We start from the raw sequence: 26,595 nt of genomic DNA, 5'->3' as shown, positions 1-26,595 counted from the left end.
GAAGAGATGAGGGTCTCTTAAATAGACTTTCCTAGAATTCATCAACGGTTGAGATCGATTTCAATCAACGGTCAGGATTAAAGGTGAAGTTCAGTCATAAATGGAGATTTCCAAATTAAAGTGAGTTAACAGATTTAATTTGAGTAAAATAAGGAGTTAACTGATTCAATTTGAGTAAAAAAAGGAGTTAACTCAGTTAACTCATTTTTGATCAATAGTGAACTGAAAATTTCCCTTTTTGAACTAAAGAGAGATTTTGTTAAGATATCTAACTTAATAAAATGAGATATGCTCTCATAATTACTTTTTCTATTTAATTAAATAATTTTTAATTAATTAGAGACACTTTTCTTATTTAATTAAATAACTTCATTTAATTAATTAGGAATGGCTTCTCATTTAATTAAATAACTTTCTTTAATTAATTAGAAGTAAGTACTCCATTTAAATAAATAATTTCGTTTAATTATTTCAAAATTCTTTTTGAAACTAGTCAACACAAGTCAACCGTGGTCAAATCTGGTCAACTTTTGGTCAAACTTGATCATTGCGTATGTGAATATGAGTAAATGCGAGTATGAATTCCAGCAAAAATTCGATGCAAATTCTCATTCAACTTTTCAAAATGAAGAGATGAGGGTCTCTTAAATAGACTTTCCTGGAATTCATCAACGGTTGAGATCGATTTCAATCAACGGTCAGGATTAAAAGTGAAGTTCAGTCATAAAGGGAGATTTCTAAATTAAAAGGAGTTAACGTATTTAATTTGAGTAAAATAAGGAGTTAACTAATTCAATTTGAGTAGAAAAAAGAGTTAACTCATTTAATTCATTTTTGATCAATAGTGAACGGGAAGTTTCCCTTTTTTAACTAAAGAGAGATTTTTTTGAGATATTTAATTTAATAAGATGAGATATGCTCTCATAATTACTTTTTCTATTTAATGAAATAATCTTTAATTAATTAGGGACACTTTTCTTATTTAATTAAATAACTTCATTTAATTAATTAGGAATGGCTTCTCTTCAATTAAATAACTTTGTTTAATTAATTAGAAGTAAGTACTCCATTTAATTAAATAATTTCATTTAATTATTTCAATTTTTTTTTCGAAACTAGTCAACTCAAGTCAACCGTGGTTAAATCTGGTCAACTTTTGGTCAAACTTGCTCTTTGCGTATATGAATATGAGCAAATGCGAGTATGAATTCCAGCAAGAATTCGATGCAAATTCTCATTCAACCTTTCAAAATGAAGAGATGAGGATCTCTTAAATAGACTTTACTAAAATTCATCAATGGTTGAGATCAATTTCAGTCAACGATTAGGATCAAAGGTGAAGTTTAGTCATAAAGGGAGATTTTCAAATTAAAGGGAGTTAACAGATTTAATTTGAGTAAAATAAGGAGTTCACTAATTTAATTTGAGTAGAAAAATGAGTTACCTGATTTAACTCATTTTTGATCAATAGTGAACTGGAAATTTCCCTTTTTGAAATGAACAGTGATTTTGTTGAGATATTTAATTTAATAAAATGAGATATATTCTCATAATTACTTTTTGTATTTAATTAAATAATCTTTAATTAATTAGAGACACTTTTCTTATTTAATTAAATAACTTCATTTGATTAATTAAGAATGGCTTTTCATTTAATCTTTTCATTAGGAATGGCTTTTCATTAGGAATGGCTTCTTAGTTTGGTCAACTTTTGGTCAAACTTGATCTTTGTGTATGTGAATATGAGCAAATGTGAGTATGAATTCTAACAACAATTTGATGCAAATTCTCATTCAACCTTTCAACGTGAAGAGATGAGGGTCTCTTAAATAGACTATCCTGGAATTCATCAATGGTGGAGATCGATTAAAGGTGAAGTTAATTTATAAAGGGAGATTTCCAAATTAAACGGAGATAAGAGATTTAATTTGAGTAAAATAAGGAGTTAACTGATTCAATTTGAGTAGAAAAAGAAGTTAACTAATTTGACTCATTTTTGATCAATACTGAACTGGAAATTTCCCTTTTTGAAATGAAGAGTGATTTTGTTGAGATATGTTCTCATAATTACTTTTTCTATTTAATTAAATAATCTTTAATTAATTAGAGACACTTTTCTTATTTAATTAAATAACTTCATTTATATTAATTAGGAATGGCTTCTCATTTAATTAAATAACTTTATTTAATTAATTAGAGGTAATTACTCCATTTAATTAAATAATTTCATTTAATTATTTCAAAATTCTTTTCGAAACTAGTCAACCGTGGTTAAATCTGGTCAACTTTTGGTCAAACTTGATCTTTGCATATGTGAATATGAGCAAATGTGAGTATGAATTACAACAATTTGATGCAAATTCTCATTCAACCTTTCAAAATGAAGAGATGAGAGTCTCTTAAATAGACTTTCTTAGAATTCATCAATGGTTGAGATCGATTTCAATCAACGGTCAGGATTAAAGGTGAAGTTCAGTCATAAAGGGAGATTTCTAAACTAAAGCGAATTAAGAGATTTAATTTCAGTAAAATAAGGAATTAACTGATTCAATTTGAGTAGGAAAAGGAGTTAACTGATTTAACTCATTTTTTATCAATAGTGAACTAGAAATTTCCCTTTTTGAACTGAAGAGAGATTTTGTTGAGATATTTAATTTAATAAAATGAGATATGCTCTCATAATTACTTTTTCTATTTAATTAAATAATCTTTAATTAATTAGAGACGCTTTTCTTATTTAATTAAATAACTTCAATTAATTAATTAGGAATGGCTTCTCATTTAATTAAATAACTTTGTTTAATTAATTAGAAGTAAGTACTCCATTTAATTAAATAATTTTGTTTAATTTTTTCAAAATTCTTTTCGAAACTAGTCAACTCAAGTCAACCGTGGTTAAATCTGGTCAACTTTTGGTCAAACTTGATCTTTACGTATGTGGATATGAGCAAATGTGAGTATGAATTCCAAGAACAATTCGATGCAAATTCTCATTCAACCTTTCAAAATGAAGAGATGAGGATCTCTTAAATAGACTTTTCTAGAATTCATCAACGGTTGAGATCGATTTCAATCAACGGTCAGGATTAAAGGTGAAGTTCAATCATAAAGAAAGATTTCCAAATTAAAGGGAGTTAACAGATTTAATTTGAGTAAAATAAGGAGTTAACTGATTCAATTTGAGTAGAAAAAAGGAGTTAATTGATTTAACTCATTATTTATCAATATTGAACTGGAAATTTTTCTCTTTGAACTGAAGAGAGATTTTCTTAAGATATTTAATTTAATAGAATGAGATATGCTCTCATAATTAATTTTTCTATTTAATTAAATAATATTTAACTAATTAGAGACACTTTTTTTATTTAATTAAATAACTTCATTTAATTAATTAGGAATGGCTTCTCATTTGATTAAATAACGTTGTTTAATTAATTAGAAGTAAGTACTCCATTTAATTAGATAATCTTGTTTAATTATTTTAAAATTCTTTTCGAAACTAATCAACTGAAGTTAACCGTGGTTAAATCTGGTCAACTTTTGTTCAAACTTGATCTTTGCGTATGTCAATATGAGCAAATGTGAGAATGAATTCTAGCAACAATTCGATGCAAATTCTCATTCAACCTTTAAAAAAAGAGAGATGAGGGTCTCTTAAATAGACTTTTCTGAAATTCATCAACGGTTGAGATCGATTTCAATCAACTATCAGGATTAAAGGTGAAGTTTAGTCATAAAGGGAGATTTCCAAATTAAAGGGAGTTAACAGATTTAACTCATTTTTGATCAATATTGAACTGAAAATTTCTCTTTTTGACCTGAAGAGAGATTTTGTTGAGATATTTAATTTAATAAAATGAGATATGCTCTCATAATAACTTGTTCTATTTAAATAAATAATCTTAAATTAATTAGAGACACTTTTCTTATTTAATTAAATAACTTCATTTAATTAATTAGGAATGACTTCTCATTTAATTAAATAACACTGTTTAATTAATTAGAAGTAAGTACTCCATTTAATTAAATAATTTCGTTTAATTATTTCAAAATTGTTTTCAAAACTAGTCAACTTAAGTCAACCGTGGTTAAATCTAGTCAACTTTTGTTCAAACTCGATCTTTGCGTATGTGAATATGAGCAAATGTGAGTATGAATTCTAGCAACAATTTGATGCAAATTCTCATTCAACCTCTCAAAATGAAGAGATGAGGGTCTCTTAAATAGACTTTCTTGGAATTCATCAACGGTTGAGATTGATTTCAATCAACGGTCAGGATTAAAGGTGAAGTTCAGTCATAAAGGGAGATTTCCAAATTAAAGGGAGTTAACAGATTTAATTTGAGTAAAATAAGGAGTTAATTGATTCAATTTGAGTAGAAAAAGGAGTTAACTCATTTAACTCATTTTTGATCAATAGTGAACTGGAAATTTCCCTTTTTGAATTGAAGAGAGATTTTGTTGAGATATTTAATTTAATAAAATGAGATATGCTCTCATAATTACTTTTTCTATTTAATTAAATAATCTTTAATTAATTAGAGACATTTTTCTTATTTAATTAATTAGGAATGGCTTCTCATTTAATTAAATAACTTTGTTTAATTAATTAGAAGTAAGTACTCCATTTAATTAAATAATCTCGTTTAATTATTTCAAAATTCTTTTCGAAACTAATCAACTCAAGTTAACCGTGGTTAAATTTGGTCAACTTTTGGTCAAACTTGATATTTGCGTATGTGAATATGAGCAAATGTGAGAATGAATTCTAGCAACAATTTGATGCAAATTCTCATTCAACCTTTAAAAATAAAGAGATGAGGGTCTCTTAAATAGACTTTCCTGAAATTCATCAACGGTTGAGATCGATTTCAATCAACTATAAGGATTAAAGGCGAAGTTTAGTCACAAAGGGAGATTTCCAAATTAAAGGGAGTTAATAGGTTTAATTTGAGTAAAATATGGAGTTAACTGATTCAATTTGAGTAGAAAAAGGAGTTAACTGATTTAAATCATTTTTTATCAATAGTGAACTGGAAATTTCCCTTTTTTAACTGAAGAGAGATTTTTTAGATATTTAATTTAATAAAATGAGATATGCTCTCAAAATTACTTTTTCTATTTAATTAAATAATCTTTAATTAATTAGAGACACTTTTCTAATTTAATTAAATAACTTCATTTAACTAATTAGGAATGGCTTCTCATTGAATTAAATAACTTTGTTTAATTAAATAGAAGTAAGTACTCCATTTAATTAAATAATTTCATTTAAATATTTCAAAATTCTTTTCAAAACTAGTCAACCCAAGTCAACCATGGTTAAATTTGGTCAACTTTTGGTCAAACTTGATCTTTGCGGATGTGAATATGAGCAAATGTGAGTATGAATTCCAGCAACAATTCGATGCAAATTCTCATTCAACCTTTCAAAATGAAGAGATGAGGGTCTCTTAAATAGACTTTCGTGAAATTCATCAACGGTTGAGATCAATTTCAATCAACGGTCAAGATTAAAGGTGAAGTTCAGTCATAAAGGGAGATTTTCAAATTAAAGGGTGTTAACAGATTTAATGTGAGTAAAATTAAGAGTTAACTGATTCAATTTGAGTAGAAAAAGGAGTTAACTGATTTAACTCATTTTTGATCAATAGTGAACTGAAAATTTCCCTTTTTGAATTGAGGAGTGATTTTGTTGAGATATTTAATTTAATAAAATGAGATATGGTCTCATAATTACTTTTTCTATTTAATTAAATAATCTTTAATTAATTAGAGACAGTTTTCTTATTTAAATAAATAACTTCATTTAATTAATTAGGAATGGCTTCTCATTTAATTAAATAGCTTTGTTTAATTAATTAGACGTAAGTAATGCATTTAATTAAATAATTTTATTTAATTTTTTCAAAATTCTTTTCGAAACTAGTCAACTCAAGTCAACCGTGGTTAAATCTGGTCAACTTTTTGTTAAACTTGATCTTTGCGTATGTGAATATGAGCAAATGTGAGTATGAATTCTAGCAACAATTCGATGCAAATTCTCATTCAACCTTTAAAAAAGAAGAGATGAGGGTCTCTTAAATAGACTTTCTTGAAACTCATCAACGGTTGAGATTGATTTCAATCAACGGTCAAGATTAAAGGTGAAGTTCAGTTATAAAGGGAGATTTCCAAATTAAAGGTAGTTAATAGATTTAGTTTGAGTAAAATAAGGAGTTAACTGATTCAATTTGAGTAGAAAAAGGAATTAACTGATTTAACTCATTTTTGATCAATAGTGAATTGGAAATTTACCTTTTTGAACTGAAGAGAGATTTTGTTGAGATATTTAATTTAGTAAAATGAGATATGCTCTCATAATTACTTTTTCTATTTAATTAAATAATCTTTAATTAATTAGAGACACTTTTCTTATTTAATTAAATAACTTCATTTAATTAATTAGGAATGACTTCTCATTTAATTAGATAACTTGGTTTAATTAATTAGAAGTAAGTACTCCATTTAATTAAATATTTTTGTTGAATTATTTCAAAATTCTTTTCGAAATTAGTCAACTCAAGTTAACCGTGGTTAAATCTGGTCAACTTTTGGTCAAACTTGATCTTTGCGTATGTGAATATAAGAAAATGTGAGTATGAATTCTAGCAATAATTCGATGCAAATTCTCATTCAACCTTTCAAAATGAAGATATGAGGGTCTCTTAAAAAGACTTTTCCTGAAATTCATCAAAGGTTGAGATTGATTTCAATCAACGGTTAGTATTAAAGGTGAAGTTCAGTCATAAAGGGAGATGTCCAAATTAAAGCGAGTTAACAGATTTAATTTGAGTAAAATAAGGAGTTAACTAATCCAATTTGAGAAGAAAAAGGAGTTAACTGATTTAACTCATTTTTTTATCAATAGTGAACTAGAAATTTCCCTTTTTAAACTGAAGAGAGATTTTGTTGAGATATTTAATTTAATAAAATGGGATATGCTCCCATAATTACTTTTTCTATTTAATTAAATAATCTTTAATTAATTAGAGACACTTTTCATATTTAATTATGTCATGCCCGAAATTTACCCTAAATGTACATTAAGCACAATTTTTTTTTAAAATTATTATTATTATTCTTAATTAATTAATTTCATCAACCTAGATAACCTCCAAAAGACATATGTGTGTTACAACTATATCATCATTGAGTTGGACATCCCTCTGACATTTACTGACCCGGGGTTTGGAAAGAGAATACTCATACCTACTACTTCAATATGTACTCCACATTTCAATGTCATCTTTACTAATTTTTCATATGAGTTAACATTTCTTCAATGCATGTAACCCTCGATTAACCATCCATTAGAACTATCATCAACTTTGATGCCAACTATGCTACTCTAGGCAATCAATTCAAATAACAATATATACATAATTAACACTTTTCTAGAGTATTTAAAATGTTCCCAAAATCAATGGGTGTATATTTTTATTTTTTTCATATCCCAACTTACATCTTTCATTGACATAGTTATTAAGATTGAATTATCTATTTATTATTCATATTATATCTCTAATGCAAGCGACATCACATTTTAATATTAGGGTCAATAGCTACTACAATTGAAATTGTAGTGAAAAGAATGATCAATTCATTTATATAAACATATATCATAAAAGAATGATTTTAAAAGATAATCTATCCTTACTAATACTAAGGTAACAAAATGAATGCATATGAACATATTAACTATCCATCTATCTAAAATATCCTATTAGTCATAGTCCATTAACTTGACCCCACTCACATTTCTTTTAAGAAGATGAAATACTTTTTCTCTAGCAAAGTTCCAAATCACCCTACTACCCACGTGCTACTACCCCATAATCTTCTTCACTTACCCATAGACCAAGCGAATTCCTTGGGTTTCTCTCCATGGTGGACTCACTTACCAAAGTTTTTGGCCAAGACAAGCATAGGTTCCTTTTCCATGAGTCAAATCCTATTAATTTTGAGCTAGAAGATTTGCATTTCGAATTCCCATGTTAAATCGACTTGCTACTTGGTCCCATATTGTTGGCAGTGTGGAGTTTACCCTAGTCTTAATTAGGTGGGTGAAGAAAGACATATAAAATGCCATAACTTCTTCCAAGGAAAATCAAGGCATCAAGGACAAAATGGAAGCCATTCCCTCTTGTCAAAATTATGTCATAAACTTGCACAGTATTCCAATATAATATTTGAAGGCACAAAGCGCCTAGGGAATAGGTAGATGAAATAAGTCTTGGTCATGTCAGAGAAATTAAATACCTTGGTCTCCATAGCATATTAAATTGTTTTCTCATTCACCAACCCATGCTAGCCTAGGGTAGATAAAATAGTAGGTTGTTTGTCACGCTATGTCTTTTATAAAATATTACTTGGTGCTAGTTTAGGGTTTTTTAACATGAGCATTGTATATATATATATTTTTTAAAGTTTCTTTTGATTTGATAGGGTGTTGACTCGAGTTATGTGTCTCATATGAGGTCCCTTCTAATGCAATTAATATGATGGTTAGTTTATTATGTTAAAATATGCTTTATAGGTTATAGGGTCCTAGGAGTCTAAGGAATACTCTTGAATATTTTAATGCCTATATTAAGAGAAGAGATTTATTTTACTTTCTCATACATTTTCCAGAGGATAAAATGTGCACCTATAGCAAGCTTATGTCTTAAGTCTTGTATATTTTATATCATCACTTGATTTTCTTCTTCTGTAATCTAGGATATTAAAGGTAAGTTATTGCAAGGATAATTAGGACATAATTATAAACTAAGCATAGTTTTGAAATTGTGATTCATTTAGCATTCAAAACATTAACTTAATTCAATAAATCAAAATTTCATGACAAGACTTTATATGAAGTTATCTGGATTATCCCTATCTATGAATTATGAAATTTAGAAACCATTTTCTCAACATTATCTTCTTATGCAGATCTAGATTTGAATGTACATTCAGAATTGGGAAAAAATGGAACTAAAATGATAATAGCAATCCACTAGGATAATCCTTCCTATGAATATTATCTCTTCTATGATATCAAATTTCTTTTGCATTCCACTCAAGAGCATCAAGTAATTTGGATCTCTGATTGGTGTTACCATCCAATAAAACAACAATATTATTACAATGAATTATCTTCAGTGATACCCTCATGATACACAAAAAGGTGGTGAAGTCAACATATCATAATATACACAATGGAAAATACTTTTACTACACATGAGCACTCACAACCTTTCCATTGACAATCAAACCAAGACATTAGCTTTCTCTTACAATACATTTAGGCTCACATAACAAAATGGAGTTTTTATCTCTATCTCATCTCAATGCAATATTTTCTTCTCCTCCTATGCACATGGAAGATAACAAGGACTCCAAGTTTCCAATATTTTTCTCTAAGAACTTGCAAATGCATCACAACAAAACAACAAGGACCATGGGTGCTTTCCACCCAACCATAGGCCTCAAAGAGACCACCCCCACGCTAGGGGAACAAGGCTCAAACAAAATCCACATACACAGTTGTAAGAAACATATACACCACATAAAAAAATTGCAACAAATCCCATCCCAAGGATATTTCACAAAGGCTCACCATTGGAACCTTGAACATAGGGTGAAGGTGGAAACACAAGGAGGTTTACCATTTCATATCATATTTTCCATAAAACTCATGCCCTTTTGGGGCTTCATAATATCATACCCTTTCAGAGCCTCATAAACATCTTCCACCATACACACTACCAACACAACATCCTCCACCACACACAACCAACAACTTTAGCTTCCTACAAACCCATACTTCAGTTACTTCCTTCCTCACCATTTCTTTTCTTTTTTTTTTCTTATCCTCCCCCGAGATAAAATATGAATATGACAATGGCATACAATGGAGCCCATACTCCAAGGTCCTCAACTATGCAATCCAACTGCTGCCCGTTCACCTTGGACTTCTCTTCCCTTCCCACAAGGGTGAGTGTAAGTCCCACACCCATAAGAACACTCAAGCACAACAAGAAAACAAAACCAAGTAGCAATAAAACAATAGATTTTTAAGAGCACATCACATTATCACAACACAATATCAACACCCATAATGCAACAAGGAAATAGAGGAAATCCAAACCTCATACTCACAATACTCCACACAATACAACAAGATGCACAATGGTGTCACACTAATCTACATGGAATGAACACCATTGAAACACTCACATGAATGCTACTCCACAATGCAATGCAATGCATACTCCATTGATAAACTCCACACTTGCAGATTGGCTTAACCATACTAAAAGAAAGAAAAAGGAAAGGAAGCAAGCTTGAGATACCAACCTTGGTCCAAGTTAGGGTAAGGATAGTTGTAGTAGAGCTCCCCTCCTCTCCCTCCAAAACCTAACTGTCTCTAAAATTAGAGAGTGGCCAAGTGGTTTCTCCTTTAGCCATACCTATATATATATATATATATATATATATATATATCCTTCTCATTTTCGGATTCCATAAAGAATGTAATTTTCATGGGGTTTCCTAGGTCCACTAGACACCCTAGAGGTCATTAATAGCTCCCTAGCCTATAGTACTAACATGGGTGGGGTTAATTTTAATCCCAACTTACCTTAAAGTTAGTTTATGACCCTCCCAAAGCTAGGTGATTCAAATTTCAAATTCCCCAAGGTGATGACCTTGTCCTTTTACTGACTAAGGCAATAATCAAATTCCTCAATTGAGGCATTTATCACGGAATAAGGTGGTCACATGATCCATTGACGAATAACATGTCATATCACATAACAAGAACAAGTGTCAAGTGACACACACAAAATATCACATTATATTAAAAAAAATGACTTGTTTTACAATAATACATGAACTAGGCTACTACGCACACATACAATCCACATATACAAAATAAAACACATTACAATTAGGTTTGAATTTTTTCCATTGATTCAACCTTGGTTATGTCATGTTTGTAATAGTTTGAGCCTTAATTCCCCTTTAACCCATGGGCAAATTCTTGCACACTAAACTCGAGCGTCAGTAGTCCAAGAAAATCATATAAGCATATGTAAAATAAATCATTCTCTTTCAACATTAGACTTGCATATATTTCATCATCTCAAATTAAATTTCCCTTTCTTAATCATTTCAAATATAACTTCAAAATATTAAAATATAAAAACTTACATATCACATTCGACATTTGAGTTCCATACTTCATTCCTTATAATTACATTACTTCTTCTAACAATTTCCATGTAAAATGTTCAAAATACTATAAAACTAAACTTTACTTATCAACATAACATGTTCAATTTAATATTCTGAATAACTTCATATTCTATGACAAAATGCTGAATCCATAACTATTGAATCCCTAGGTATGTGGGTTAGGTCTCAATGCATAACAAAATAAATCTTTTTAACTCTAATTTCCACTTCAACATTACCTTCTTATATTACAAGCATTTCTACCATTCAATTTCTATTAAAGCAATGTCAATAGTTTACAACATGAAATAGAATCATTAAATGCATCAATTAGGTCATAATATGTAGAGGTAATTGCAGATCATCAAAATGTAGATATTAAAATGACATAACCCTACAGTCTTAAAAGTGTATCAAACATAGGATTAAAATCACCGTAATGCAATTATCTCATTGGTACTATGACGAATTGGGTGAGGCCTCACATCCTCCGCCCCTAGGCATGAACCTCCTCCTGGAGTTCATCAACTAGGTATCAGTGTTGTGTTATTGCCTATGTTGTAATTATCAGAGCTGACCCTACTTGAGTATTCTACTGTTGGTGCCAAGTAATCCAATCCTTTCTTTACTAAGGTCTAACTGCTAAATTGCTTACGTCCTTGCTTAGGGTCCCCAACCTAACATGCATCTATAGTCTTAACTAGATTAATATACATAACATACCTATGGTAAAAGAGGTTGGTCCTTATTCCATAATTATGACATACAAAGGGGTTAGTGTCTTAGAAATCTTGTGTAGCAACTTTTCAATGGATAACTAGAAAGTTTATAGGTACATTAATTCCCTAAATGGTTTGTCAAGGATTCTCCTTGGTATGGCCATTTCAATACAATCCAAGAAAATGCCTCAAAAGAAACTCACAAATAAAAGGAATATTTTACAAGAAAATAATACGTATGTGGCCACATCAGTAAATTTTCAAATAACACAAGACATGTCCCTAAGGCACAATGGGACCAACTTCAAGAAATCTAATGAAATGTGAAGTGTCAAATTATTGGTAGAAATAAAGATGATATAAATGTAAAGTTTGAACAAATGACCAACAAGAATTCACATCAAATATGAAGCTCATAGAAATAACATAGCCATACCAAATTTCCCTGGTGGAGAAGAGGATATATTGTTGATTTATGGAACTAATGGCTTAGTAAGAAGTCTCATATCCCCCTATGTCTCAAAGTTCTTCATCCATAGCCTGTGGTTTAATTGGGTGTACTAATACATCTTACACCAAGTTTTCATTTATTGCATATGTTGAAACATAATGGGTTAGGCACCTAGTGTTGTAACTAAACTCTACTAGTAGTTGATCTCAGAAGGAAACATATGCTTACGCAACCTTACTATAGATGTAATGCTCCGTCAAGGAATCCAAAGAATTAACCTAGAATTTTACTAAATTTGGTAACATTTTTTTTTTATAAAATTAAAGTAAATACCACATATAAATAATGGAAGCAATAGAAATGTCCATCTAAAAGTAAACATAACATACATAATAGATTTCATTCTTTAAGAATCCATTAACGTTGAGTTACATCTAAACTAACTAACATACATGAATCCATCTAATACAACATCCACATGAATAATAATGATAAGTCCAATGTTCATACATTACATTTCCAAATGCTCAATCATCCACTGTACATGTCACAGGGTATGAAGGCTTAAAAGAATATACATATGTGAAATAAGGTACATCATCCTATTCCAATCTATGATACATCAAAGTAGAGATAATCACATGATACATCTACTTCTCAGAGGCACACAATGATATGTAGGAACCTACTATGCAAGCGAAAAAGTGTCATCGCATTTATCTCGTACAAGTTACCCTAGTAGTTAGCTAAACTCCACAAGTCCATACAGATCTCATGCGGCCACTAGTATCCTCTCATATTGACAAGGCATACTATGGAATGCAAGGTCGCAACCATGCGTTCTCACTACTCCCATCTTAGCCTATACAAGCACTCAAGGCATGGGCGAGAACCAAAACTCTTATCTTTTTAGGTTCATTCAGTTAGTATTAGGTGTGAATGTTATCACTTATTAATCCAACTTACAATGAGTTACCCTGGCAGCCTCTTAGGGCCTCGGCCCCCATTGCAAGCCACTTCCTGTCACTACATGCAGATATCCTACCCTAATGCTCATGGAATCATAAATCTCAAAATCACAAAAGATAATTCATAATAAAATCATCAAATATGCATAAAAGCGTCAAATCACCATGAGAAAATATACATAGAAAACCATGATCACAACAACTCTCTATTGGAAACTGAAGCAACACTGATAATCAAAAGTATCCAATGGTTCTTAATAATGAAAATATAACTCAAAATAAATCACCATAATCGTTGGTTCTCAACAAGAAACCAAGAATATCTCAAAATCATACTGATCGATGACTCAAAAATGATTAGCTCAAGTGTCTCATACGCATACATCTCAGCTTCACACATGGAGATTGATGAACAATAACAATCAGTAAATACAAATATTTTATAGAGCATATGATTACATTACCATGGTTGAGATTATAAAGATCGAGACCAAATAAGATCAACATGCCAACACATCTCAGAACTCCCGAGCCTCTGGTAACAACCTAAGACTGGTCAACACTAGTTAACCCAAAAACTCAAAATAAGAAGTATAAAGAATACACGATGCAATCACATGTTTTGGTTTTGCTATCTTACATAGTTGAATCAAGTGTAGAGGTTTCTAGTTTTCTATTTACAAGTATATTTTCAAGTGTCTTAAGTTTCATCATTTGACCTACAAGTCAACCTATTTGTTCCCCGATAACATTATCATTCCATTAATAAGAATTACATTTAAAGAATAACTTAAGGATAAATATTCACTAAACTGATCATCATTGAACTTGAATTAAATTGTTCTATTATTTAACTATGATTCATATTCTAATTGATTAACCTTTCAAATTTTCTAAGATCATTATTCGTTATATTATAAGAGGAATAATTCTCATTCTTTGAATAAGAGATTATAACTTTATTTATCTCAATCCATTAACATAGGTACACCATCCATGACCTATTAACATCTTTTTAGTTTTCAATTAGAAACTTAATTAAGTATTAGTAAAGTTTGATTATTTTAATTTAATCGTTATCATCATTGACAACCATATAATATCTAAAGTCATACTTCAAGTCATAAGACTTATCAACTTCGATATAGATAATCTACAATCTTGTTTAAAGAATTATATCAATTAAATCTTTATTACATAACTTAATTATTAATTAAATGTAATTAACTCATATTAATTGATTTAATTAATAATTGCATAATCATAGCAACGTTCTAATTAATATCAGTTGACTAATAAGCAACTAGAATTCTATAAGTTGAAAGTCAACTATAATTCAATACTCAATGATCATATTAAAAATTCAATAATAATAATCTTGTTAATAATTAATAACAAGCTATATTGAAAATCTTATTAATAATTCTATACTAACCAAATTCATCACTCTTCAACAAAGTTTCTATTTATATTTTAATAATAAAAAGTTATAATAAATCTCCAATACCAAGTATTATTATCTCAAATAAGTTTTCCCTATGTATGTTGATTCAGTTAGCTGATAGTCCTCCAAATTATTAACCAATTCAATTTCATTAATATCTTTTACAGTGCTTCAATCATTAACTAATCTCCTTTAGAGTAACTCTGTTCGTATTAGCTGATAACTATTTAAACTATTTATACTATTATTTATTAATAGTTTGTTAGACCCAACAAACATTAATAAATAATAAACTTATCACAACTATAAATAATCAATCTAGAGAACTTTTACATAGAACTTCATTAGCTAACTCTTAGTACCATTAAGGTATTCAAACGTATTAACCAATAACATAATAATTCAATCTTAATCCAATATCATTTAGAATTTCTAAATTTAAATCAACATAATATAACTTATCATCTTACAATTATTTAATCAATATTAAAATCAACCATTAGATTCCATTTTCTAATTGTTCTAATAATATTTTGTCTATACAAAAGTTGTTTGAAAAAGATCCTTATCACAAACCAATAAGACTCATTGTAGATTTTAATATGAATAATTTTCAAATTTTTAGCATTATTATCTTCATTAAAAAATTCTAAAATTGTTTAATAGTATTCAATATACATTATAAAAAGTCCACTATATAAACTATATTAAAATCTCTTTTCTTTTAATCCATTTACTTAAATTGACTAATAATTAACTAAACTTCTTCTACTATTAACTAATCTTAATTAAATTTGATTTAATTAGATTAGATAATAGACAATATAAAACTAATGCATATTAATAAGATTTTAATAAGGGAAGATTGCAATAATATCTTTAATTCATTAAATAATCTCCAAAAGATTATCTCTAATCAAATTTGTTGATAACTATTTAAATCATTATTTATTAATAGTTTGTTAGACCTAACAAACATTAATAAATAATAAACTCATCAAACTATATTTTCATAAGCTGCATTAGTTATTATTTAACTAACCTTTAAGGCATATCAATAATTCAAATCGTAGCTATGTTATAACAATGTTATAATGTAACTATGACTCCTTGTCAATATAATAATTCTTATTTAAATCTAAATCCAATATCATTAAAATTTGAGTCTCTTAATAATCATCATTAAACACTTTTACCACCTCTCAACTATATACTAAATAGTATTTAATATACATTAAATAATTAGTATTAAAAGTCATCCATTCTCTATCCATCAGCTCCATCCACAAACTTTCTATTAAAAATCTTCATTAATTCATTTAGAAAATTCTTATTAGTTTTTAGACTAATTAAATAATTATTAAATTCTAATTATATTACTTTGATATATTATTTTTGTTAAGTTTAAGCATAAAGAACTCTTGGTTATGGAAAATAAAGAGACATCCGTTCTTGAATAAAACAGTCCCAGTACGACAGCCATAACTCCCTAACGAACCGTTAGATCGGGCTGAAATTTAAATATGTTGGAGAGGGCCAAGTTGTGCCGATTCTGACTGGAGCGATCGAATAAGTTCAATCCCGATAAAAAGTTATGAATGACTGAATTCGGGTCTATCCAAGAGGCAGCGATAGGACAATTTGTAATGAATTAAGAATTTTCTCTTAAAATAACTGTTATCTAAATTTGAACCATAAAAAGGTTTGTTCATATGCATCTAAAAATATAATTGATAGAAAGATTACATCTACTCATTCGAATTTTCACCATAAAATTTCTATTTTAATTCCAAATATTGTCTATCTAATTTCACAATATAAATTTGAACCCAAACTCGATTAAGATCTAATTATTTCTCTTTAATTGGATCTAAATTTTTTATTTTTTTTTCTTCTCAACCAAATAAAATATCTTGCTTCCAATTTGAAATAGTAAATTCAATTATAAAGAGTATTCAAACACATAAAACAGATATGTTGAAGACAGGAAGAGAAAGAGTGCAAATGAAATATGAGAATATCACGAGTGCACCTAGACACTGATACTAATTTGCCATGCCTCAGAAGTTCATAGAAAATCCCTTCTCCATCATTCGCAATTCTTCCAAAAATCCAAGCCGATCAAATCCTATAAGTGATTAGAAGTGTTAGAAGGAGCATAGAAGCAAGTAGAAAATATATGAGCATATGAATCTTCTCCCATGCATGTAAGCTTTGAAGCTTCTATTTTTGCTTGTAACTCATGGCTTCCATTAAGCTTGTAGCTTCTATTAAGCTTCTATGAATTCTTGAATATCAAGAGCTCTCAAGAAATCTTTGGAATGCTTCTTGAAACTGTTGAAAGATGTCACCAACTAAGCATGGGTCTTTTCCAATTCTTTTTTGATGAGTCATAGAATTGTAGACTCCTTGTGCTTAATTGATGCACTAACCCCCGTGTTGTTGACACATGTTAATTCCCATGCAAGCTTATAACTCCAATTTACTTTACTCTTTCCAATTTAATTTATTTATTAAGTCTCATGTACTAACTTTAGTATCTCCACTTTTCAATCTTAATATATTTATATTTTAATCATATGAGATTTAGAATCTTTTAATAATTTAAAATATATTTTTCACTTTTAAATTTTATTTTCCAAAACTTTTTTGCTAAAATATTTATTAGCTTTAATAATAATATTATTTAGTCATCTATTTGAAAATGAGCTCCAAATATATTATTATTAAAATAAATATTGTCACATTCTAAATTTAATATTATAACTTTTATCTTTCAATTTAATTATTTTATTTAATTAATTTATCAATTAATTAAATAAAATAAATATCAAAATACCATATTAATTTTCTATTAAATTAAACCATTGACTAAATCTTTTAATTAGCCTTAATTAATAGAAAATACTCCAAAGACTCACAAAGGTAAAAATACGAAAAACTCATCATAGCCAATATACATACAAATCAAACCAAGGGGTTTATATCACGAATTACATCATCTGACATACAAGAATCAAAAGTTAAGATACTCACTATGCGGGTCCCATTGAACCCTTTTCCTCCTTACAAGGGAATATGATTCCACTGAGAATTTTACAACACACTTAGAGCAATATGATTCTGGTTTAATAGTAAACCAAAAATCATATCGATCCAACATCATTCCTTTAACAACTATTGAAATATATCCCTTAATACATTCTAAACAAGAGCAACTTAATGCTTGCAAAGATAAACAAAGGTATACTACCTTGAAACTTAGATAAAAGATACATGTTTTGCAACTATAATAAATTTTAATTTTCAGTTTTGCCCTCATTTAAGTTTTCAGTAGAATTTTTAATTTTGAAAGCTAAGTGTTGAAGTATGAAAAATATGCAAGTAACAATTTTAAGCTTTGTTTCAGTTCACCTAGTTTCAAGTTTTCAGGTTGAAAGAGATACACATAATAATTCAAAATTTTTGTTTTGATCAACTAGTTAACAAGTAATGACATTCCAATATACCCAGAGCTCCCAATGTTGAAACTCGGGCTCTAATACCAAATGTAATACCCCGCCAATGAATTAAAAGAATTAACCTAGAATTTTACTAAATTTGGTAACATTTTTTTTTTTTTTAATATATTAAAGTAAATACCACATATAACTTGTACATAATAATGGAAACAATAGCAATGTCCATCTAAAAGTAAACATAACATACATAACTGATTTCATTATTTAAGAATCTCTTAACGTTGAGTTACATCTAAACTAACTAACATACATGAATCCATCTAATACAACATCCACATGAATAATAATGATAAGTCTAATGTTCATACATTACATTTCCAAATGTTCAATCATCCACTGTACATATCACAAGGTATGAAGGCTTAAAAGAATATACATATGTGAAATAAGGTACATCATCCTATTCTAATCTATGATACATCAAAGTAAAGATAATCACATGATACATCATCATGGAAGAAATATACATCCATCATAAAGAACAAAAAAAATAAACTAAGTGCACGGTTCCTCCAAACTGTAAATAGCATCATTAGACCATCGTGGATCCTAGCCATCCCTCCGTGCGTAACATTCCAAAGCACCGAAGAGATCATCGACTATTAACATAGTAGGAATGTCACTCCTAAAAACATCCTACTAATATGCAAAGTAAAGCATAAGGTAACATCATCTAACATAGGCTAATCATCAATGAAACGATACATATCCACCATCACGAAAGACACATCAGCCACGATGTCTCAATGAATCTCAAATTATAAGAGTGGAAAATACACTACCACCCGACCATGTGTTACCTAAGTGGTCCACTCTCACCGTGCTGAGGAGATAATCTCAAGTCTCAAACAGGCTATCCATAACACATAGCACAAATCTCTATAGCCCAGGAATCCTAAAGGTATATTAACTCAAAGGTTCCAAACATGATATTGACATTTACTTCCTAGAGGCTAAACTCCACGAGTCCATACAGATCTCATGCGGCCACTAGTATCCTCTCATATTGACAGGGCATACTATGGAATGCAAGGTCGCAACCATGCATTCTCACTACTCCCATCCTAGCCTATACAAGCACTCAAGGCATGGGTGAAAATCAAAACTCTTATCTTTTTAGGTTCATTCAGTTAGTATTAGGTGTGAATGTTATCACTTATTAATCCAACTTACAATGAGTTACCCTTGCAGCCTCTTAGGGCCCCGGCCCCCATTGCAAGCCACTTCCCGTCACTACATGCAAATATTCTACCCTAATGCTTATGGAATCATAAATCTCAAAATCACAAAAGATAATCCATAATAAATTCATCAAATATGCATAAAAGCATCAAATCACCATGAGCAAATATACATAGAAAATCATGATCACAATAGCTCTCTATTGGCAACTGAAGCATCATTGATAATCAAAAGTATCCAATGGTTCTTAATAACCAAAATATATCTCAAAATAAATCACCATAATCATTGGTATTCAACAAGTAACCAAGAATATCTAAAAATCATACTGATCGAAGACTCCAAAATGGTTGAGTCAAACATGTCACAACATAACATCATCAAGAATAAATCCACATTTTAGTCCCATCATGGTGACAAGAAAGTAATCCAAGGACAATTGATTGATGACTTAAAAATGATTAGCTCAAGTGTCTCATACGCATACATCTCAGCTTCACACATGAAGACTAATGAACAATAACAATCAGTAAATACAAATATTTCATAGAGCATACGATCACATTACCATGGTTGGGCTTATAAAGATCGAGACCAAATAAGATCAACATGCCAACACATCTTATAACTCTCGAGCCTCTGGTAACAACCTAAGACTAGTCAACACTAGTCAACCCAAAAACCCAAAACAAGAAGCATAAAGAATACACGATGCAAACACATGTTTTGGTTTTCCTATCTTACATAGTTGAATCAAGTGTAGAAGTTTCTAGTTTTCTGTTTACAAGGATATTTTCAAGTGTCTTAAGTTTCATCATTTGACCTACAAGTCAACCCGTTTGTTTCCCGATAATATTATCCTTCCATTAATAAGAATTACATTTAAAGAATAACTTAAGGATAAATATTCACTAAATTGATCATCATTGACCTTTAATTAAATTGTTCTCTTATTTAACCATGATCCATATTCTAATTGATTAACCTTTCAACTTTTCTAAGAACATTATTCATTATATTATAAGAGGACCAATTATCATTCTTCGAATAAGAGATTATAACTTTATTTATCTCAATCCATTAACATAGGTACACCATCCATGACCTATTAACATCTTTTTAGTTTTCAATTAGAAACTTAATTAAGTATTACTAAAGTTTGATTCTTTTAATTTAATCGTTATCATCATTGACAACCATATAATATCTAAATTCATACTTCAAGTCATAAGACTTATCAACTTCGATATAGATAATCTACAATATCGTTTAAAGAATTATATCAATTAAATCTCTATTACATAACTTGATTATTAATTAAATCTAATTAACTCTTATTAATTGCTTTAATTAATAATTGCATAACCATAGCAACGTTCGAATTAATATTAGTTAACTAATAACCAACTAGAATTTTATAAGTTGAAAGCCAACTATAATTCAATACTCAATGATCATATTAAGAATTCAATAATAATAATCTTGTTAATAATTAATAACAAGCTATATTGAAAATCTTATTAATAATTCTATACTAACCAAATTCATCACTCTTCAACAAAGTTTTCATTTATATTTTAATAATAACAAGTTATAATAAATCCTCAATACTAAGTATTATTATCTCAAATAATTTTTTCCTATGTACGTTGATTCAGTTAACTGATACTCCTCCAAATTATTAACTAATTCAATTTGATTAATATCTTTTACAGTACTTCAATCATTAACTAATCTCCTTTAGAGTAACTCTGTTCGTATTAGCTGATAACTATTTAAAATATTTAAACTATTATTTATTAATAGTTTGTTAGATCTAACAAACATTAATAAATAATAAACTTATCACAACTATAAATAATCAATCTAGAGAACTTTTACATAGAACTTCATTAGCTAACTCTTAGTACCATTAATGTATTCAAACGTATTAACCAATAGCATAATAATTCAATCTTAATCCAATATCATTTAGAGTTTCTAAATTTAAATCAACATAATATAACTTATCATCTTACAATTATTTAATCAATATTAAAATCAACCATTAGATTCCATTTTTTAATTGTTCTAATAATATTTTGTTTATACAAAAGTTGTTTGAAAAATATCCCTATCACAAACCAATAAGACTCATTGTAGATTTTAACATGAATAATTTTCAAATTCTTAGCATTATCAGCTTCCTCCCTCTCCTTTTAGGACTGCTTGTGGTTTCCTGGTCTGCACATTTCATATTCTGGTGCTCTCTCATCCTGATGATGGATCATGTAGTATGATCTGAAACATTGATGCTAAAAAAACTCACACAATCTAATCTAGAAACATTTCTCACATTACTAATGGATTGTGGAAATCTGATTATGTTAACTCTAAAATTGTTTAATAGTATTCAATATACATTATAAAAAGTCCACTATCTAAACTATATTAAAATATCTTTTCTTTTAATCCATTTACATAGATTGACTAATAATTAACTACACTTCTTCTACTACTAACTAATCTTAATTAAATTTGATTTATTTAGATTAGATAATAGACCATATAAAACTAATGCATATTAATAAGATTTTAATAAGAGAAGATTGCAATAATATCTTTAATTCATTAAATAATCTCCAATAGATTATCTCTAATCAAATTTGTTGATAATTATTTAAACCATTATTTATTAATAGTTTATTAGACCTAACAAACATTAATAAATAAAAAACTCATCAAACTATATTTTCATAAGCTCTATTAGTTATTATTTAACTAACCTTTAAGGCATATCAATAATTCAAATCGTAGCTATGTTATAACAATGTTATAATGTAACTATGACTCCTTGTCAATATAATAATTCTTATTTAAATCTAAATCCAATATCGTTAAAATTTGAGTCTCTTAATAATCATTATTAAACACTTTTACCACCTCTTAACTATATATTAAATAGTATTTAATATAGATTAAATAATTAATATTAAATGTCATCCATTCTCTATCCATCAGCTCCATCCACAAACTTTTCATTAAAAATTTCCATTAATTCATTTAGAACATTCTTATTAGTCTTTAGACTAATTAAATAATTATAAAATTCTAATTATATTACTTTGATATATTATTTTTGTGAAGTTTAAGCATAAAGAACTTTTGGTTATTGAAAATAAATAGACATCCATTCTTGAATAAAACAGTTCTAGTACGACGGCCATAACTCCCTAATGAATCGTTGGATCGGGCTGAAATTTAAATATGTTGGAGAGGGCCAAGTTGCACCGATTCTGACTGGAGCGATCGAATAAATTCGATCCTGATAAAAAGTTATGAATGACTAAATTCGGGTCTATCCAAGAGGTAGCGACAGGACAATTTGTGATAAATTAAAAATTTTCTCTTAAAATAATTGTTATCTAAATTTAACCATAAAAGGGTTTGTTCATATGCATCTAAAAATATAATTGATAGAAAGATTACATCTAATCATTCAATTTTTTAACATAAAATTTCTATTTTAATTCCAAATCTTGTCTATCTAATTTCACAATATAAATTCGAACCCAAACCCGATTAAGATCTAATTATTTCTCTTTAATTGGATCTAAAAATTTTCTATTATTTTCTTCTCAACCAAATAAAATATCTAAATTCCAATTTCAAATAGTAGATTCAATAATAGAGAGTATCCAAACACATAAAACAGATATGATGAAGACAGGAAAAGAAAGAGTGCAAAAGAAATATGAGAATATCACGAGTGCACCTCGAAACTGATGCTAATTTGTCATGTCTCAGAAGTCCATAGAAAATCCCTTCCTTCTTCATCATTTCCAATTCTTCCAAAAATCCAAGCCGATCGAATCCTCCAAGTGATTAGAAGTGCTAGAAGGAGCATAGAAGCAAGTAGAAAATATATGAGCATATGAATCTTCTCCCATGCATGTAAGCTTTGAAGCTTATATTTTTTCTTGTAACTCGTGGCTTCTATTAAGCTTTTCTTTTAAGCTTCTATGAATGCCTGAATATCAAGAGCTCTCAAGAAACTTTTGGAATGCTTCTTTAAACTGCTGAAAGGTGTCACCAACTAAGCATGGGTCTTTTCTAATTCTTTTTTGATGAGTCATAGAATTGTAAACACCTTGTACTTAATTGATGCACTAACCCCCATGTTGTTGACACATGTTAATTCTCATGCAAGCTTATAACTCCAATTTACTTTATTCTTTCCAATTTAATTTATTTATTCAGTCTCATGCACTAACTTTAATATCTCCACTTTTCAATCTTAATATATTTATATTTTAATCATATGAGATTTAGAATCTTTTAATAATTTAAAATATATTTTCCACTTTTAAATTTTATTTTCCAAAACTTTATTGCTAAAATATTTATTAGCTTTAATAATAATATTATTTAATCATCTATTTAAAAATGAGCTCCAAATATATTATTATTAAAATAAATATTGTCACATTCTAAATTTAATATTATATTTTTTATCTTCCAATTTAATTATTTTATATAATTAATTTCTCAATTAATTAAATAAAATAAATATCAGAATACCATATTAATTTTTTATTAAATTAAACCATTAACTAAATCTTTTAATTAGGCTTAATTAATAGAAAATACTCCAAAGACTCACAAAGGTAAAAATATGAAAAACCCATCATAGCCAATATACATAGAAATCAAACCAAAGGGTTTATATCACGAATTACATCATCTGACACATTCAGAGGGTACTCAACTCAGATACTTGTCCTAATTTTTCAATTAGAACAAATGGCTTAAAGGGTTGAGATTTGGACTTGAGAATTTATCTCCCCTCTCTTATTATTGAGATAATGTGATAGGGTACGCTCATCTTGGCAATTCAGGAAAGTCGATACCCAGTACCTGCAACTTGCATAAAAACTATGCATGTACAAGCACAATATATACTAAACTAAACAGGCAAGGGCAAGAAGTGGTGCATCGTGTAGATCCCGACTAGTAGGTGACTACGACTTCCTTAACCACATCAGACACACCATACAAAAGCAAACAAACAAATCAAACACACACACCATACACATGCAAGTATGGGGTAAGTATCCATAAGAAAACACATATGATAATAAATCATCTTACTAATTATCATTAATAACTGCAAACACTACAAATAATCATCATACATACATGAAATGTAGAGTCTAAGTAATCTCATCACATATCAATTGAATCCATAGCACAATATATGATAATCTAATAATAATGTTACTAACCATCAACATGAAACTAGCTCTAAAAGAGTTCAACAATGATAACAAAATGCAAACTAGGGGCAGGCACTACAATAGAAATATCCTTTATCAATGATTCAATTTAACATCCTATCCTTGAGGGTAAGCATGATATCTATAAAGTAACATGTAAATTCTTTTTGAAACCTAGATTCCCAATTTGAACTGTATCCAAATGGATGTGCCTAAATAAGTAATTATTCAGCTTATCCAACATGTACACTGCCCTAATTTATATGCTATATTTTTATGACACCTAGACCCTTCAACACTATTATTAATGATAATCAATTATAATTGTCATATATGTACAATTAATCATAAATAGTTAATGTTGTTAGTTATAGGAATAGTATTAAATTGGATCATAATATAATGGATAGTATACCTTGTATTTTTATATTTGTAATACCTCAAATTTGTCTCAAAAACTAACTTACTCCTAATCTTTCTAATGATCAACAAAATCCTAATTTATTAGGCATTTCTAGTCCTAAAGGACTCTATTTGATTTAAATATCAATTGTAGAAAATCATTAATCTACAAAACTCACTATAAGAATTAAGAAAGAAAGAAATATAAATAAAATAATAAGCTCATGAATATTGACATCTTGGCTATTAAACCCACTAAATCAATTAATTTAATTAAATTTTCCTAATACTTTGATTATATTAATTTTAATATTTTCTAAAATTACATGCAAAATTAATTTATTACTTATTTGAATTAAATATCTACATATATATATTATTTGAATTTAAATATTCAAAATATGAGACATAATTTTAACAAAATCTCCAAAATATTCTTTTGATTTGTTTTTATACAAAAAAATGGAAACATTGAGTGATTTTAAAAAGAACAAGGAAACAAATCAATTAACTCTCTCTTAAATGGAAACTTCCATTTCAAAGTGAACATTCATTCAATCTCCACCATTCATCTAATTGATAGACACCATTGATTTATTTTGGATTTCTCTATAAATTGGGAACTTATGTCTCTCATTTGAGAGAATGAAATTTGTGAATGAATAAACTCTATCAGTTTGAGTACTCCATTTTTGTGCTTTTTAAAATAGTTTATTACATTCTCATTCAATACTTTCATTTTACATGTTCTAGCTTCAATGTTTTCTTACTAACTCTTAGATTAAATTTGAATTTCATCTAGTTTATATTCATTTACTTGCATAGAAAATCTTAGATAAATCTTGCATTTATTTTCTTTACAATTCCTTCATTCTAGTTCAATCTATGGTCACTAAGCTCTCTTACATGCAGTGACAAATGTGAAAGGCATATAAGAACATTTTTGACACATAATATTAACTTAGTTTTCCTTTATCAATGGAATGAGTAAAGAAATACAAGTTTAGCTAATGTTAGTTAAAAGCAAAATTGTATAGATTATATTTATTTATTTTTTAAAAAAGAGTAAAATCTTATAAAATAAATTTAATCTTTTAATTGAAATTCAATTCTTGTTTATTGTTGATTTCTTTCTTTTCTTATTTTCACAATAATGATATTAGTAGTGCCTCAGAAAGATCTTTCATCTAGGAATGTTAGAGGTAAATGTTTTTATATATGTCTTATCTTGAAGTTGAGAACGACACTAATGATAGATCATTGTTCACCTATGAGATAAGGAAAATGCTAGCTCCTTGATGCTATCTATATAACTCTTTAGATCTATATGTAAGTCCTTATTTATAGTAATTTTATGACAATGGCTTGTACTAAATCTATAAGTAGTGAGAGAA

Source organism: Cupressus sempervirens, chromosome 1 (genome assembly GCF_028749045.1).
Source record: "Cupressus sempervirens isolate cs-2001-9-10 chromosome 1, ASM2874904v1, whole genome shotgun sequence".
NCBI lineage: Eukaryota > Viridiplantae > Streptophyta > Pinopsida > Cupressales > Cupressaceae > Cupressus > Cupressus sempervirens.
This window is presented reverse-complemented; position numbering follows the sequence as displayed.